General features: G+C 44.8%; 1 long non-coding RNA gene across 11 annotated transcripts in view; it reads right to left on the bottom strand.

The window, feature by feature from the left end:
- Positions 1-3,877: 3,877 nt before the first annotated feature.
- LOC138104177 (uncharacterized) overlaps positions 3,878-17,251 on the bottom strand; it is a 37,022-nt gene continuing 23,648 nt past the window's right edge. For 9 of the 11 annotated variants that reach the window (XR_011147963.1, XR_011147964.1, XR_011147971.1 and 6 more), the window contains 3 exons: positions 15,649-15,772; positions 13,787-13,921; positions 3,878-6,324 (listed from right to left, as the gene is read on the bottom strand). This is a non-coding gene — a long non-coding RNA (uncharacterized lncRNA). Of the gene's footprint in view, positions 6,325-11,258; positions 11,366-13,786; positions 13,922-15,648; positions 15,773-17,251 lie in introns of those variants that run through there. The other 2 variants (XR_011147967.1, XR_011147965.1) reach the window with 2 other exon arrangements.

Consider the following 17,251-nt stretch of genomic DNA (forward strand, 5'->3'; position numbering starts at 1 on the left):
TTAATGCAGCTGGACAGGCTTTCTTTCAGCAGAAACAGACTTTAAAAAGTCTTTGCTGCTACATCATCTCATTTTATACTCAGAGATTGCTTCCCAAAAAGTATAAAGCAGTAGGCTTTATAATCTAGAAGCAAAAGGCTGAAACTCCAGGGTGCAAAAGCATTTAACACCAATACTGGGTATTTGGGAGGTTTCCCTTTGGCATGCTCAAATGAAAAGATGAGAAGCAATGGGCACAAACTGAATAGGAAGTTCCAGTGAAACATAAGAAAAAGCTTTTTTACCACAATAGTGGCCAGACACTTGAACAGGATGCCCAGGCTTGTGGAGTCTCCATCCTTGGAGATACTCAAAACCTCACTAGAAATGGCCCTTTGCGACCTGCTTCAGGTGCTGCTGCAGGGGTTGGACTGGAGACTTCCAGAGGTGCCTTCACACCCCTCGGTGGTCCTGCAGTGCCGGGGTGATAAAGGTCAGCCTGGCCCCAGGCAGCCAGATGTCCCAGACTCACTCTCAGGGAATTTTATGAGGCATTGACAGACATCAGCCTTTTCAGAACATTCCTGTGACAGATGCTAGACAAGGGCTGAAACCAAAGTCAGCCCCAGGACAGCATGCTGTGTACCACCTTGTGTAGGTCTTTGATGCAGCTGTTTTGTCTCGTTTAATTCCACCTTCAAGATGAGTCAAAGCTGGAAGTTTGGATGAATTCTAGACTAGGATGTCTCTGAAGGCCAAAAGAAAATGCTGAATGCTTTATGATCTCACTCTGTCGGCCAGTAGAGGGAGGAAAGAGAGAGAAAATGGAAAAGTCGTTCTTGATTCTCTGAGGCTGAACAGCAATTCCCTTATCATATAGGCACCAGGACTTCACAGCCCCGGGGCCACACTTCTTCCATCAGAGCTACTGTAATGGCTAAAACCACATGGTATTTAGTTATTCTTTTAAATATTGGAACCACAATGAGCATCCTGCAATGCAGCTAATGTCAAGGACTGAATCCAGCTGTAATCTGTCCTGGCAGCTGACCTATCACCCTGGAAAACTGGACTCAGCACAGTTTTCCATGCACCCAGAGCTGCCTTTGTTGCATTGAAGTCTGTGTTTTGTTTAAAGCTTTTTCCCCCTAACAAGACTGTAAAAGAATCAAGTGTGTCCCAGCCATTCACAAGGATTTTCCCTGACGCAAAGAGAGAGAAAGCACTCTCAGGTGTTTACTTCCAGCAACTACCCCTGGACTCAAAGGGGAGAAGATCAGCCCCTCACCCCAAATTTTCATTGCTTTTAACATTTGACTGCCGAGGGAAGGAATACTGTTCTGAAGCCCTACCTCGCGGCAAAGTGAGGACCTCATGAGTGGTTTGCTCATGTGCGAGACACTGAAACAACTTAACCTCACAAAAGGTAAGTTTGCAGGGCCTGCTCCAGCATACTGCATCACTTCTAACACTGTTGCATCTGTTTGCTGCTTTTTTATGTAACAGTGGACTACAAGTGATTCATTCAGTGCTGAAAATTATTGATGGACAAATATAGGAAATTAAGTTATAGTCCAATCTAAAATTAGATCATCCTTGTCTGTGGCCAGTTTCAAACACAGTTATCCACTTGGCCCCAGCCTGAGTAAGCCCCGAGGTGAACAGGATCCAGGTTGCACTGCTGCTCCAAAGCTGCTGTGTCATGAAAATGGCACAAACTGCACCAGGCATCTCCAATAGTTCCTCTTCCACTCCAGAACTCCATCTTGGTAGTTTTAATAGAGTTCCGCTCAAAATAATATTTCCAGAAGTGCCTAAATGCTGTTGTGTCCCAAGTGCAATTTTCAGAGCTGAATGTATGGCACATAAAAACTACTCCATCAGCCCTTAGTGACACAGTCTTCTACATGTAACTGCCTCAGGAACAGCCCTTTGGAAAAATTTTGCTAAGGCTTGAGCCTAGCTTTTGCTTGAGATGCCTGTGAAACTTCTGTCTGAGGTCTGTAACTTGCCGTGCGCACTTAGTTACTTCTACATAACCTTTTCTAGATGTGAAAAAGGTACACCATCTGCAAGTCTTTCGGTAGAAAATGGGAAAGAAAAACATGATAGAGATTATCTCTCCTTATTTCTTTATTTTAACGTGTCAGATTCCCCACTGCTGAATTTCATGGCAAAGCAATAAACACGTTGTGCACAGTTAAAAAAACTGCAGCACAATCAAGGATGGAGGGTGTTCTTCTCAGAGATTCATACAAATCCTTAAAGGAACACCGGGACGTGTCCACGTGGTGGCAGCAGAGGAGGAAAGTGAGGAAACAGCTACGGGAAGCCCAAAGACAAACATAAATAACCCGAGCTGAACCATTTCTTAGTTAAAGGCACACCTAAAAGCATGCACCTTCAAAATTAGGGCTGTGACCCAATGTGCCGAGCATCTGTGGCTGCCCAAACCCAGCCGGAAGACTGAGGCCTAACACCACTGCAATAAACAAGCACATCTTCACCTGGCACTACTTCGGAGGGAAGCTGCCCTAAAGAGGGAAAGCAGATGCCTAAGTCTGCAGAACACCATGTCACCAGCCATAAAAACACATTTTACTGAGAGGGTGGTGAGGCACTGGAACAGGCTGCCCAGGGAAGCTGTGGATACCCCGTCCCTGGAAGTGTTCAAGGCCAGGCTGGATGGGGTTTCGAGCAATGAGAAAGGACGCGTGCTGAGATCTACACTCATGGTCGTGTGTGGGCAGAGAAATCCCTGTCCCCTCAGGGACACTACCTCTTATTCCCCAGGAGGCACCACCCTCTTACACCCCAGGCCCTCCCACCATCCATAGTCTGATTGGCTTGTCAGGATGTCATCTCTAGGGGACAGGTTCTCGTCACTGGGGTGATTCGCTGGTCTCGGTCCTATCAGGAGGTGGTATTTATTCCCTTATGCTAAGGAGACATGACTGGTACAGACCTTCTTCTGGACCTTTCCCTCGTTACCAACTTGCATACCCGCCCAACATCCTAACACCGATACAGAAAATGCTCCTAACACTACTTCCCCTTAGCAATGGTTAATAAACGAATTTCCTAACAATTCACAATCAACCGACAAAACCATTAATAACCAATAAGTGGTTAACTAATTAACAATTAACAGGGAACCCTTAACCATTCTCTCAGCTATGAAAACCAACTCAAGTCAGTTCAATTATAACATAGTGGAAGGTGTCCCTGCCCATGGCAGAGGGTGTGGAACAAGATGGAGCTTTAAGGTTCCCTCCCAAACCGTTCTATGACTGATTTTCCTTCCTGCGCCTCACAGATCCTCCCAACGCCCAGCAGCACCTGGAAGTGGGGCACAAATTCCAGCTGGAAACTGAGCAGCAAGAGCAGGCAAAGGGCAGCAAGGACTGCCAGGGTTTCTTTCTGTACCCAGAGGTGCAGACACAGTGAGATGTGCAGCCTGCCCCATACATTAGCAGTGTAGCATTTGCCCCTAAGGAGTCTCTGCTATTGCTTGTAACTCTGGGAAATAAAAATCTCAACTTTAGGAAAACCTGCAGCTCACTTGCCTTTGGTCAAGTGGGATGGAAGAGCGGATGGGAAAATAAATGTGCAGGGACCTGATTGGGTTCACAGCCTCGTGTGGAGACCACAAGACAAGGGTGGTCCAGGTTGAATCCAAACCATCCAGCATCCTCCACACAACAAGCTGGCACAACTGCTATTCCCCAGCTCCTCACCACATGCATGCACACACTCATCTTCTCTCTCCCAGGAAAACTCTTTTAGCTGTCACAGGTCAGGAATAAAGAAAAATGAGCTTAATAAAAATGGAGGTGGAAAAGAAAAACCCTCAAGCAAGTAAATCATGGTTTTCTAGATGGAGAAATATGTGGTATAATTGAGTCTGTTGTATCTTTTAAAAAGTTATCATCTCTGCTTTCCCTCTTGCAGGCTGGGTGAGTGCATTCTTCCTTCTGCTTCACCACTCAGAAAAGCCCCAGCAGACAAGCCAGGCCTCCAGCAGTCCCCAGATTTCTAACTGCTGCTGGGCCAGGTGGATATTTCCAGCCAGGTCACCTGTGAGCAGATCTCCCAAGGAGTTACAAGGGAGGAGCAGCATACAGCATATACTTTTGCTAACTTCCTTGGAAGAAAAGAAAGTACTGAATTCCATCTGAGCTAGAGAAGGGAGTGATAGAGCAAGGAGCTCCTCAGGCTTTTCACAGGAGCTGTATTTCCTGAGCAACTGCTGGGAGAGGAGAGGGACATTTACAAAGGAATTCAGGCCGGGAGCCTGCCATTATAATTTGCTGTGGTGAGCAGACACCTACCCACAACACAGTGATTTCCAGACTCAAACTCAAAGTGCTTAAATCTGGCACAATTCCACCTGGCTGGTCAGAAGCAGCAGCAAGGGTGACCCATCACCCTTGTACATAAATGGGGGTGATACAGGGTGATAGCATTTCTGTAAGATGCCTTAGGACAAGGAAGTGAAAAGAGCTGGAGCTTCAATCTATCTGTGCTTTGGAACCACCTGGGAGAAGCACAACAAGGCTGGACATAGCTTAGGACAGGATAAGTCCATTAACATCCATATCACTAAGCACTCTGAATTTTAAAAAGCATTTTGAATGGAAGAGAAGCCTGTTCCTCCCAGCTCTGCTGAAGCCCCAGCTGATTTCTACCTTATATAATCACCCTTTTCAATAGACTGGATGTAAGTTAGTATTTACTAAGCCAGAAACCACTATTGTCTCCAAAACTGCACACTGAAATTATTTATGCTTCCCTTGACATGCATGAATTTCAGGACCTGCTAGTCAGCAATAGATTTTTGCTGGGTTTTTTACAGAAATATGGCATTTAATAGGTCCATTCAGGACTAGCAGCCAAGCAACAGTGAGTTTCTCTTGAGCAGGCAGGCCCAGCTAATTTTGAAGTTGATTGCTCTGTGAAGGAAGCATAGCACTTCCCAGATCACAGAAATGGTTTACTGGCCCAAGTCTCATATAAAATAGTCTCTTGGTGAGAAGCTGAACAGTTTTAAAAGGTGTCAGAGAAACCATTAGGTGATAAAAATTCACAGAGCAATTTTGCCAGAGAAAAAGCATAACTAAAAAGGGTATAGTTTCTCTCCCAGACCTTCTCATGAGTCAGCTGCATTCAAAGAGATGTGCCACAGCTAGAGATGAGCTAAAGGCAATTAAAAAGTTTGGCTGCCTGTGTCAAACCTTCAGCTTGTACTCATGCACTTAAATCAGAAAAGCAGCAATTACATAAACAGTGCCACTAAATTAAAGGAGAGCCAGCATAGATCAAACCCTGTATGGGTCTTGAGAAGGAAATAGCAACTGATCCTTGTTGGTGTGTGAGTGCATTCATTCTGCATCCAAAAAAACCATACATACAAAGAACTGGCTCTTGCAAGGAAATGTAGATGCTAAAACACAGCTTCCAGCCAGCACAGGCTATTCTGCTTCAAGGATATGCTGATATGCTGATCTGCTTTTGAGTTTGTAAGGTTTTAGTTATGCCAAATGTTACAGATTCTTCTTGGAGGCCTCTCAGTCCATATACAAATGTGACAGGCTACTTAGAGCGTGAAAAGGAAGAAATCTGAGCCCCAACATTAAGCATAAGCTATTCTGGGGAAAAAAGTAATCAGAATTTCATGCCACTCAACTTAATCCAGCACTAGCTAGAATTTAAAAAACCCCTGCTTATAAAACCAGTAGCTTGTAGTTTCTTGCTAAGCTACTTTGAAGCAAAGAGGAAGAAGGCCACCAAGAGAGAAAAATTAATCAGGAGAACATCTCCACTGCAATTAAGCAGCACATCCCTCATTGTTAGGACAATCAACTTCATGCAGCAACTGCAAAGAGGAGGACATTTCTGGCAGCATCAGGACAGCTACTTAAGAAATTGTGATGAGAAGTCTATTTGGGATTTCATAGTCCCATTTCTTGTGCCATAAAAAAGTCACATGCAGCATTCAAGCAAATCTAACTGATGCCAGGCAGAAGCCCTTCTTCTCTCTCACAACTTTAGTATACAACCCCCAACGCCCTTGGACCCAGAAAGCCAGATGAGCTTGAACTGCAGCTTGGGCTGGTGCAGGATTTGGGGGTCAGGAGAACCTTCTCCTGATTTTGAATCCCTGTGTTGACACTGCAGTCACATGGCATACAAGAGGTACAGCTGGTGCAGTAAACACTTCCTGTGCCCTCTTTAAGCCGAAAAACATCAGTGCTGTGGGACTTGTGCATGAGGTATTTCTGAAGGGATGAATGAGGAATAACATTGGTGTGTGGTAGAGCTGCTGTCCTGCAGTGAAGAGCTATTCTGAAAAAAAAAAAAAAAAGAAAATAAGAAAAAAAAGGAGCAATGATGTGTAGATTAATTTATGATCTACCCTTGCTTCAAACAAGTCTAGAACTAGAGAAAAGAGCTCATTAGAGTCCACACTTATGGGAATTACTCGTCACATTTCAATTATGCACCTCTCCTTCCCCCCAACATACATGCCTCCTTCTTCAGTATTGCAGTGCCTCTTCCTTCAAAAGATGTAAATAATTCTTGGTTCTGCTGTTCCCTTTCCCTCAGGGGTATATTTAGAATATAAGAGCCAGACTCACTTGTAAAAAGGTGGAGAGGGAAAACTGCTCTGCACAAAGTGCTGCACCTCACCCTGGATTGTGTGGGATTCTTCTCTTACCAAATGCCTCTGTATCAAACAGATGGCCCAAAAGGAGACCACGCAACAGATCTTCAGGGACAAAATAAAACAGCAGATACCCTACATGCATTTCAATTCCAGCTCTGCACTGGAAGTCCAAGTTATTTTACATGATGACACTTTCCTTGTCAGGTCAGTAGTTACACCCCTTGTACCTGGCTGCCCATTTCTAGGTGAGAAAAGAAAAAATGTTCGAAGGAGTACTAATTGCTGTCCTTCAGCTTTGCCAGAAGCTTTCCTAATGCTCTTCCTCCAGTGAAATTTAAGGTATAAAGTCCCCTGTGGAAGGCCAGGGGATTCTGTTACCACCACAAGCACAATCAGGAGCCTGGTTTCACGCTGCAGCTCTTTCCATCTCCCAAGGCACGCACAGGACCATGTCTAGGATGAGGCTGTCACTTCCTGGGCAGCACATCCTGTTTCCAGATGTAAGAAGTGGTGACTGGCCCACCAGGAGCCCTGAGAACAAGTTTCCTTCTGCCTAGCTCCTTGCCACCAGGAGCAGGCATGGCAACCCATCCTGCCCCCACTTTCTGGAAGGTTTCAGTCAGGATGTTATTCCCCTAATGCCACACACATTTTCACAACAGGAGCCCTCCCTGGTCTGTGATATAGCACTAAATTACAAACACTAAGCTGCTCTATTTGCACAGCTGAAGACACACTGGGGAGATCACATCTTTAAGCCAAAACCCGAACACATTTGTTGTCATGATGGCAGAGCAGTTTTTTAAGTTGGTTATATCACGACAAGTCAGTCATCAGCAACAGCAGCCTAACAAAATACTGCAATTTACAGCCCTGCTGGTTCAGGGGAACCATTTTTGTAAGGATTGACTGATGTTTTCTGAATTGTGCTAGAATATGAGGTTTTCTTTCCAAAAGCAGCATAAGATGGGGATAGGAGAAAGAAGGGTTTCTTTTAAGCAACAAAGACACTAGTATTTGGTACGTCTAATAAATCAAAAGGTACCCACATGATCTCTTAATTATTGCACCAGAGTGACCTGGTGTAAGGGCAGACTGCAGTTCTTCAGCCATTCACCAGCAGATGGTTGCCAGGTTCACTTGGTTACGTGACATCGCATTGCTTCATCACATACACTCCTATGTTTATATTTAATGATAAGCAGCACAGGGATGGAAAAGAGCTTGCTATCTTCTTTTTAAAGAATGGATGTGTATGTAGTGAAATTGAAACCAGAGGAGATGGATGCAGGCAGGTTTCCTGGCTTGTAATTCGTTGACACATGCTGATAGGACTGGGCATTAAAATCCTTCTTCACAAATACACTTCACTTCCAGGTCTAGCTTTTAGCTACCAGTTCACAGGAAACTCTAAGTCAGACACCACCCTCCCCTAAGAAGGTAAATCTAAACCCTTCCACTTAAAACAGAAAAAAACCCCTTTTGGCAACTGGAAGCATGTCAGTATGGCCTCCCTAATGTGAGAGACAAGACTAAGCACTTGGCATAGATAAATCTCTCTGAAACATGAAGGCATATTTACAATGGATAAGCCATCCCACCAAGTTCCAGATCACTTCCTTTCCAGCAAGATAACACTGCAGCAGAGCAGTCCATCTTAGCTCCCTGTGCTGCTGCAGCAGCTACTTCCCTCTGGTAAATCAGATTATCCCAGAGGAACAGGGCTACCAATTCTACTTTGACAGGTCAGCACCACTTGTGTACAGGACTTGACACTAGCCATGCATCCAGATGCTGAAGGACAGTATTTCCTGGGCACCTTTCAGGAACTGAAGGGATATCAGCACTAAAGCACCACAAGGTTTACTGTAGTACAAAGATGATCTCTGAAACAGGGTGCTCAAGTCTGGACTTCCAAAGAGGGAGGGTATGGAGGGAAGTGACCCGATTCACAAACATTTACCCAGTACACATGACCACCTCTGTATTAAGGGAAAATGCACAAAAGCCCCAGACCGCAATACCTGCCATGCCTGTCAAACAAGCAGATGTGTGGCCACCAAGAGTCTCCCTGGAAAAGGAAAAGAAGGCCAGAGTTTGGCACAGGGGCTGGTCAGACAGGACAGAGACCAGCTCTGTGCCAGCTGCACTCAGACATGTACATCCCACCTCTCCTGGCAGAAGGTCAGGGTGGTACAGCTCTCTTCAGTTTGCAGACAGAGGGAGAAGTTTCTCCTCCCCAGACACTGAGGTGTCCCAAGGAGACACTGTCACCCTGAGGTATCTGACCATGCTGCTGAGCAGCAGGGGTGACATGGGCCAGAGGCCCTGGGCATTGAGATATCATGAGAGTGATCCCATCTCCCTTGAGTTCATTGCCCGTTGCGTAGCCTCCACCTTGGCTTTGCCTGTACCGAAGTTTCCCAGCTTCTCAACAGAAGAGACAGCCTGGCTCCCAGGTGAAAAATGTTTCACACACTGCAGGCAACATTTAGGGAGCAGGAGAAATCTCTCTTGGCAGTGCTCCCAATCTGAGCTGTCACTGACCTCAATCAGTCACAGGTGCTCTTCTGTGTCAGAGCAACCCATACTTATTGCCAGCTCCTGTCTCTCGCCATCCTGTTAATCATCTCACAGCAATGTTTGTTTCCTCCCCACCACCTGCAAGCAGGTTGTTGCCACAGAACGGCCTATGTTGGAAAGCAAATTCCCTTCAACCCCAGGTACAGCTTTTCTGCTCTTACTTCTGTCAGCCCACTGCTTTTCTTGCTTCTTAGCTCACTTCCTCATCTCTCCATCCCACCAAATATCCCACATCAACACAGCAGAACAGATGAGACAGAGCTTTAATAATGTATACATTCCCTTGCTGTACTTGCTGGATGCCTGAGAGCACTGTTTTAATGAGTCAGAACAGGCTTTCTCCTAATACCACTGTTTGGGGCCACAGCACAGTCAAACTGAACATATTTTGAAGGCTGTTTCGAAGAAGATGAGAGATGAGACCCTCCAAAGAGACATGGATCTGGGGACTTGGGGGAAGACACTTTCCACAGGCAAGTTTGACCCAGGACTTCACTCTTTCGGTGCAGAAGCCTCCTATCAGTGCATACAGTTAGACAGTTCTTTGAAGAACTGTGGAATTTTCCAAGAGGACATGGTAAAATCCATGTGCTTTTAAGCCCCCTTATTCACATGCTCTGTGCTCATGCACTGGCTCTGTTTAGATCACATTTCCCCACTGCTTAATGTTTGTCTTCAGTTCTCCTTTCCTTCCTCCAAGTCTTGCCCCAAGTTGTGCACAGAAAACTGGAAGGAGTAACTTCTCTCAGCTCTGTCCAACCTTTGCACCATATATATATATATAAAAATCATATGCTGCAGCAAAATATTCCTCTAACAGGAATATCCTAGGGTTTAGACAAAGGGTATGGGCAACTTAAAAGCGTTCTTTTAAATTTCAGCTCCTGCCATCTCAGACATTAATTTACTGCCAGCACAGAGGTGCATATTATGTTAGTGATGTGCATACCAGTCTTTATGGAGAAAAAAAAAAGAACAGCTCTCTTGGGACATGCTTGCTTATTTCTGGCTCATTAACTTTAATGGTCACAGTACAGCTCTGACAGCTTGGGAAGACAGGTATAGGTGATCTTTGCTGCTCTCTAGATCATGTCTAGCCTACACTTGTACCTTCAAGTCACATTCCTAACCCTCACATTGTGTTTTAACCAGATAATAGGAAGCAAGCCTGCCCAAAGGCTTGCTGTTCATTTCACTCAGCATCACACACAAGCACCAGGCCCCTTGTCTGACTGTTATTATGATCACTAACCCTGGCACAGCTGAATGTGGTGGCATTTCAAATGTTACCTGGTACAATGGGTTTCTGCAGCTCCAGGGGTGGTGGGCCACCTCCAGGAGGAAACCCACCCAAACAAGTGTGTGCACACAGCTTTCACAAGCAGGGGGTTGACATCCTTCCCATTTGACAACAAGTATTTTTTCCCCAGAACTGCTCTGTCTGACACTGGGCAAGGAAAAAGGAAAACAGATACATTTTCTTCTGTCTAAACACCCCCATAATTCAGACAACAGGAAGAGTCAACATTTCACTTTTAACATCTGCTGCCAAGCAACACTCATGCTTCAACACTTACAACCTGACATCGCAGGGGCACTTTTGGGAATACCAGTGAGGTCCCAGTGCTCCTTGTGCTGTGCTGACAGAGAACATTGTGCTCTAAAGTTTTGCTGCTGTTACGATCAGCACAGGAAGTCCTGAGGCAAGTCAGTCACTCACCTTCTTGGGCACCAGACCCCAAAAGAGATGGAGCCTACATCACATCTACAGATCCTGATGAAGCATTCTAGACCTATTCCACCACTGCTGGGGTATCCCATAAAACACAGATGAAGGGTCAAGAGAAGCATATGGTACCTCAGCCTAATATTATTCATCAGGTACACATCAAAGTGCATACTCCATCTCTGCTGCCACCACTGCCAGCAGCACAGGACACTACACAGGAAGGTTTAAGCTGCCGGAGGGCAGCTCTGGATAGATGTAGGCCTGTGGGAAACAGTAAGCCCATCTGTTTGCCAGGGTTGGCAAGACGGCTTAGAAATGTCCCTTGTCTGGAGGCTAGCAGGATGTGTACAGGCTGGCAACATGTCCCAGGTAAACAGCTCTTCACAGATTCTTCAGGGAGCCACGTTCTGCAGGTAAGAATAACGTCCTGACTCTTTCCAGTCAAAATGGTATTTATAAAGTGTTTCCATTACAATAAATCTTCATTTTCCAAAATTAGTTTGCCAAAGCGTTTCCAACCATCTCAAGTAACAACAGCAAATTAAACAGCACATAAAAATCCTGTATCCCACACCCACCAGCTTTCACTGATCACAAGAGGCACAAGAAAGGAAAGGAACAAAACTGGAAGCGAAGAACATTTACTTTCCTCAGAAACTAGGAAAGAAGAGGATGAATCTGGGGGGGAAATAAAGTTTAACAAAATAAATCCACTAAAATCTTATCATTGGTAGAGCTGGTTCAGAGAAATCTACTGAGAATATTAAGGGCTGAGGTACAACACGTGCCCCTACTTCCCCTCTTTTGGTGGCACTCTGGGTTGTATCATGGGAACTGACCTTTTTATAATGGGCTCCATCTACCCCTTCTGTGTGCCCCAGGAAAAGGCACAATCATCTAATAAGAACAGCCAAGCTCTCAAGCAAAAGTTAGCACAGATGGCTTAAGACATTTATTTTTCTGCTTCCCATTTAGAGTGTCAGGTTCCAGACAGTGGTTATTAATTAATCAGAGGTCAGTTCCATGCTGAGACCAATCGTCCCTCCCAATAAGCACCTGTTTTAAACAAATGCAAGCCAACCCAAAACCAACTTTAAATAATCAGTTATTCCTCAGGGATGTTTCTGTACTTGATTTGGTGGCAGTGCAAACTGCAGAGATATGAGGACTACCACCTATGTGGAGTGCCTGGAGTGAGCACTGAATTAACTTGCTGCAGTTTTGGATACATCAGAGCATGGAAGAGTATCTTGAAATGATCTCAGACGGTAGCTTAAGGCAAAGCACATTCAGCAAATAAACATTTTTATAACAGCAGCGCTGCTTTGTGGCTGTCATGGTGTAACCCCAGCTGGCCACCAAGCCCCACACAGCCGCTCGCTCGCTTCCCCACCAGCAGGATCAGGGACAGAATTGGAGGAGTAAAAGGGAGAAAACTTGTGGGTTGAGATAAAGACAGTTTAATGGGTAAAACAAATGCCATGCACACAGGCAAAGCAAAACAGGGAATTAATTCACCATTTCTCATGGGCAGGCAGATGTTCAGTTATCCCAGGGCAGCAAGGCTCCATCCTGGGTAACAGCTACTTGGGAAGACAAACATCACCACTTCAAACATTCTCTCCACTTCCTCCTCCTTTCCACAGCTTTATATGCTGAGCATGATGCCATAAGGTATGGGATATCCCTTGGGTCAGTTAGGATCAGCTGTCCTGGCTGTGTCCCCTCACAACTCCTTGTGCTCCCCCAGCCTCCCCACAGGCAGGGAGGTGTGAGAAGCAGAAAAGGCCTTGGCTCTGGGCAAGCCCTGCTCAGCAGTAACAAAACCATCTCTGTTACCAACACCCTTTCCAGCACAAATCCAAAACACAGCCCCTTACTAGCTACTGAGAAGAAAATTAACTCTTCCCCAGCCGAAAGAAGCACAGTGGCATATGTGAATGGAGAAGGTCCCTCCAAATTTTCAGAGCTAGGAAATGTGCATGTACACATGAAAAAGCAAACAGATCTCTGCTCATAGTGCTGCAAGTCTGATGCATTTTAATAGGAGAAATTTAATTGCTGTGCTTTACTTCTGAAGCCCAAGACAGTTGCCCAAACAGATGTGCTCATTCACACAGCAGTGAGGAGCACAGGTAAGACAGAAGAAAAGGGGATGGGGGAAGATTAGCCATGGCTCAAATTGCTAGAAAGGCAAGTTTGCTTCCACAAAACAGAAGAGACAGACTGGACACATCTTTCCAAGCTCCAGCTTTCTCTGAGGGATCAAAATACTGATTTGCTTAGTAGTGCCAGGGCAGCTCTGCTTTTCACAGAGAAAGCTGTCCACCCATGTCACCAGCTGTGCCCCTGCCTGGGAAACAAGAGAGTGAGGGAAGTTTCCTTTAGTCTTTAAACGCTGAGCCCAATTAACTGCGTGGGTCCCTGGCTGTGTGGCAGAGGTGGAGGCTGGGGAGGTGAGCAGCCGTAACAGCAGCACCTGGCAGTGTTATTGCCTAACTAGGGGAAGAAACGGAAGAGAGCTTATAGAAGCAATAACAGACTGAGCATGGGGACAGGGGATTCTGGTTTTGTAGAGCAGAATGCAAAGGGGCAGATAGAGAGACAGAGCTAAGACAGTATCTCATTTTTACAGGTTTGTACTGGGAAATGAGTACAGTAATTAGATCACTGCTTATGCATTCAATCATCAACACTCAAGATCTCAAACAGATCTCTTCTATTAATGGCCATTTCTCTTCAGAACAGATGCATTTAATTCTGCAATAGAACAGCCACGCTTTAGGCTCTACTTCTCCATCCTCACCCTAAAATTGTAACAGACTTACCAGATGATGTTTTCTGAGTAGAACAAGTTGAGAGAAAACCTTTCATGGCTGCTGCAGCCCTGTGAAGGAAGGTCACTGTCACTGCTGAACCTCAAGGTTTTATGGCACAGACAGGAGTGTCACCACAGAAGTTGCCTGCAAAAAAAGACCAGAATGGGATGTGAACCTTTTTCTCTTGAGGGATGTAAGGCACAGTCTTTCAAAGTGCAGTGTCAGAAAATATTTCCCTCTTTAAAAACCTTTTAACACAAAATCCTTATGTCATTCAGCTTTGAGCTCATGCATTAGGCTGCAGACATGGCCAGAAGAGAACTGGCTGTATTGTTACCAGAATGGTGGCTTTCCTCAAACAGACAAATAGTTACAGACACCCACTCTAACCACTACAAGTCACTAGTGGCAAATGCCCCCTGCCTGGACTACTCCGGTCAGAAGAAATCCCTGCCCTGATGGGTAGCCCCTCCCTCAGACTCTGCTGTGCAAGACACCATGCAATGCTCACAAGACTGCAGGACATCCATATCCTCTGCGGAATAAGTCACTTGGAGCATCTCATAACTGAGAGCTAGCACTGAAGAACTTTCTACTCATAAGTGCTTTAAGAGTTTCAATTCCCAGTCTGTGCTTTTTCTTCTCTGTGTAGAGGATACTTGCACAGCTTCACTTTCCCCACAATATGCTACATCATCAAGCCAACAGTTCTTTAGTCAGGTAGGTACCGCCTCACACTCAGCAGAGCTGTAGGAAAAGCTTCCCCCCTCCTTGGCCCGCTCTCTTTGACATGCTGCCTTGTCTTTGGCACACAGCTTTGGACACACACTGCAATTTGTCCTCCTGCAGGTTAAAGTCTGGGAAAGAGCATCCTACCCACACTCATATAGTTCCAAGACACAGCCATGCCACGATTAGGACCTTATATCCAACAAGTTTGATTGCAAAAGTATTTCTAGGAAGGGAGGGGTATTAGGCTAGCTGATATAACTCCAAGTGTTATTAGAAATCCCTCCCGGAGCATGGAAGTGTGCCATGTAAAAATCCCTTGTCTCTCAGCAAAAAACAACTTGGTTAAGCTCCTCCATTCCTCTCACCCCAGCCTTAATGTGAGATCTCTCTCACCTAGTAACTCTTTGGTTAGTCCAAATCCTTTAAGCACCATCAGTTGGCCATGACAATTAGACAGATTTCCTTCAGTCCAGAAAGTTCACAACTTCAAGGTGAACAGTGGATTTTAATAGGGCTATAAGTCTCCAGTGGCAGCCGCAGCACAAAGCAAAGAACAAAGTCACAATGCTGCATATTTAACAATTGGCTCTTACTTCCTAGGGATAGCTATCAAAATGTGAGCTAAGGCAAAAGGGATCGTAATGCCCTTTAAAAAGAGAAAAGAAAAAAAAAAAATCAGAGACGGGATACTGGTCCAAATCTATTTTGGTCATATTATTCATTATTTCTGAAGTTAACCTTTCATATGGTTTAGAAGTCTATGGTATTGCCACATGAATGAAAATTTATCTCTTACCCTAACTAGGCACGATAAGGGAGGAAGAAAGGGAAATGGATGAAAGTGGCAGAAGATTTTTAGTGACATAGTTTAGCATTGCTATTGTTAGCCCCTCCGTTCTGCCATGCTCAGGCCTCTGATGTGCTCTGTGGTGAGAGCTTTGCCCAGATGTGCCAGGTTTGTCTGCTGTTTGCTGGGAGCAGGATACTGGCACCCACCAGCTTTCCTAACTCTCTTTGAGGAGCTTGCCCAGTGTTCTAACATGCACTGAAGCACCCATGGATTCATTAAAAGCCACGCCACAGATGTTTGCAGAGTTTCACAGGGGAGTTACAAAAGCCAGAAGAACTTGGGTGCTCACCTGGTGGCATTTGTGTCTCTCAGGGGTATCCCAGAGGCTGCATGATTCCTTCCCAAGCTGGAAGGATAACATCCATGTCAAGCTCATCTCCTCAGGAATTTTTGGGGCATTGATAGGTTTTGTCCTGGGAAGAATAAGAATGTAAAACATTAAATTCAGTTTTAATATTAAGTTTCAAAAGGACTTTCACCAGGTACTAGAACAATTCCTATATATGACCCTAATGGAAACACACGGATCACAGTTAAGACAGTCTGAAGAGCAAAACCTTAAAATACTCATCTGAAGAGCAAAACCTTAAAATACTCATTTTAAAAGTTCATCGGGGGGGGGGGGGGGGGGGAGGGGAGGGAAGTGTTCAATTAGATAGCAAACCAATTAGAAAAATGATCACAATCCTATGCTACCAGGCCAGGCCTTGTTCATTATAATCCTACAAAACTCAAACGCACTTTAGCCTTGTTTCCAGCTTCAGCATTGTGCCATTACTGCATCTCCACTGATAGGTACTTCCTCTGTTATGCACACTAAATTGTTTTCTGGTTACTTTCTGACTGAATTTTCCAGGCTCTTTCTCCCTTGTCATTAACATCATTCTAAAGTTCTATCTCATTCTGATACTAAAGCCAAATTCTATGTTTTCGTTTCTGGAAAAAGTAATTTAATTTAGAGACAGGCACCCACAAACTTCTGTTATTCACCAGCTCTAGAGAAGGAGGGGGGGAAATAAAGGAGAAAACAGGCTGTTTCAATATGTTGGCACATAAATAGACATTGGAATCTAGTTTAATATACCCAGCCCTGAAAAAGTGCCAGCCATAACAAATGCTATTACATAGCAGTGAGTCTGTGTGCTGGAGGATGCTTCAGGGAGCTGTCTGTGAGACTCCTGTTCAGGCAAAACTTTGACTGATGGCCCCATTTCTGATAGTATTTTCCTCTGTACCGCATGTAAATAGTTATGATAGCTAAACTGCTATTCTCAAGCTGTAATAGATATACTTCGAGAGTTTTTTGTGTGCTCTTACAAATAAGCTCTTGGAGGAAGATAGTTGTGGCGTGCTCCAAGAGCTCCTTAGCATATCCTCTATCTTTCCCCTCTCCTGTCCTTTCACTCCCAAATCAGTTAATTGACATGCTGAACTGTAGATTTGGTGGGTGTTTTCTTACTGAAAAAAAATACTGAAAAATACTGAAAAAATATTCCTAGCATGTGATAGGACAAAACCTATCAATGTCCCAAAAATTCCTGAGGAGATGAGCTTGACATGGATGTTATCCTTCCAGCTTGGGACCCTAATAGTCTTCAGCAGGAAGCATTACTACTGCATTTGGTAACAAAAGAGTGTTCTTGTCCAAGTGTCAAGGAAAAAAACAGCTTCTTCCCCTTATCTGAGAGCTACAGTGAACACGCACATAGCCCTCAACTACACCCAGACAGAAGAGCCTCTTCTCTAGAGCAGTAGCCATCAGCACTGCTGTGATGTTAACAGGATGACACAGAACTACTACACAGAACAGTTGCTATCCAAAAACCTTCTCCAGAGGCATCACAGGTTTGAAAGTTTTTGGAGAAACACATACACTAAAATTCACCTGCAGT

Source organism: Aphelocoma coerulescens, chromosome 1A (genome assembly GCF_041296385.1).
Source record: "Aphelocoma coerulescens isolate FSJ_1873_10779 chromosome 1A, UR_Acoe_1.0, whole genome shotgun sequence".
Lineage (NCBI taxonomy): Eukaryota > Metazoa > Chordata > Aves > Passeriformes > Corvidae > Aphelocoma > Aphelocoma coerulescens.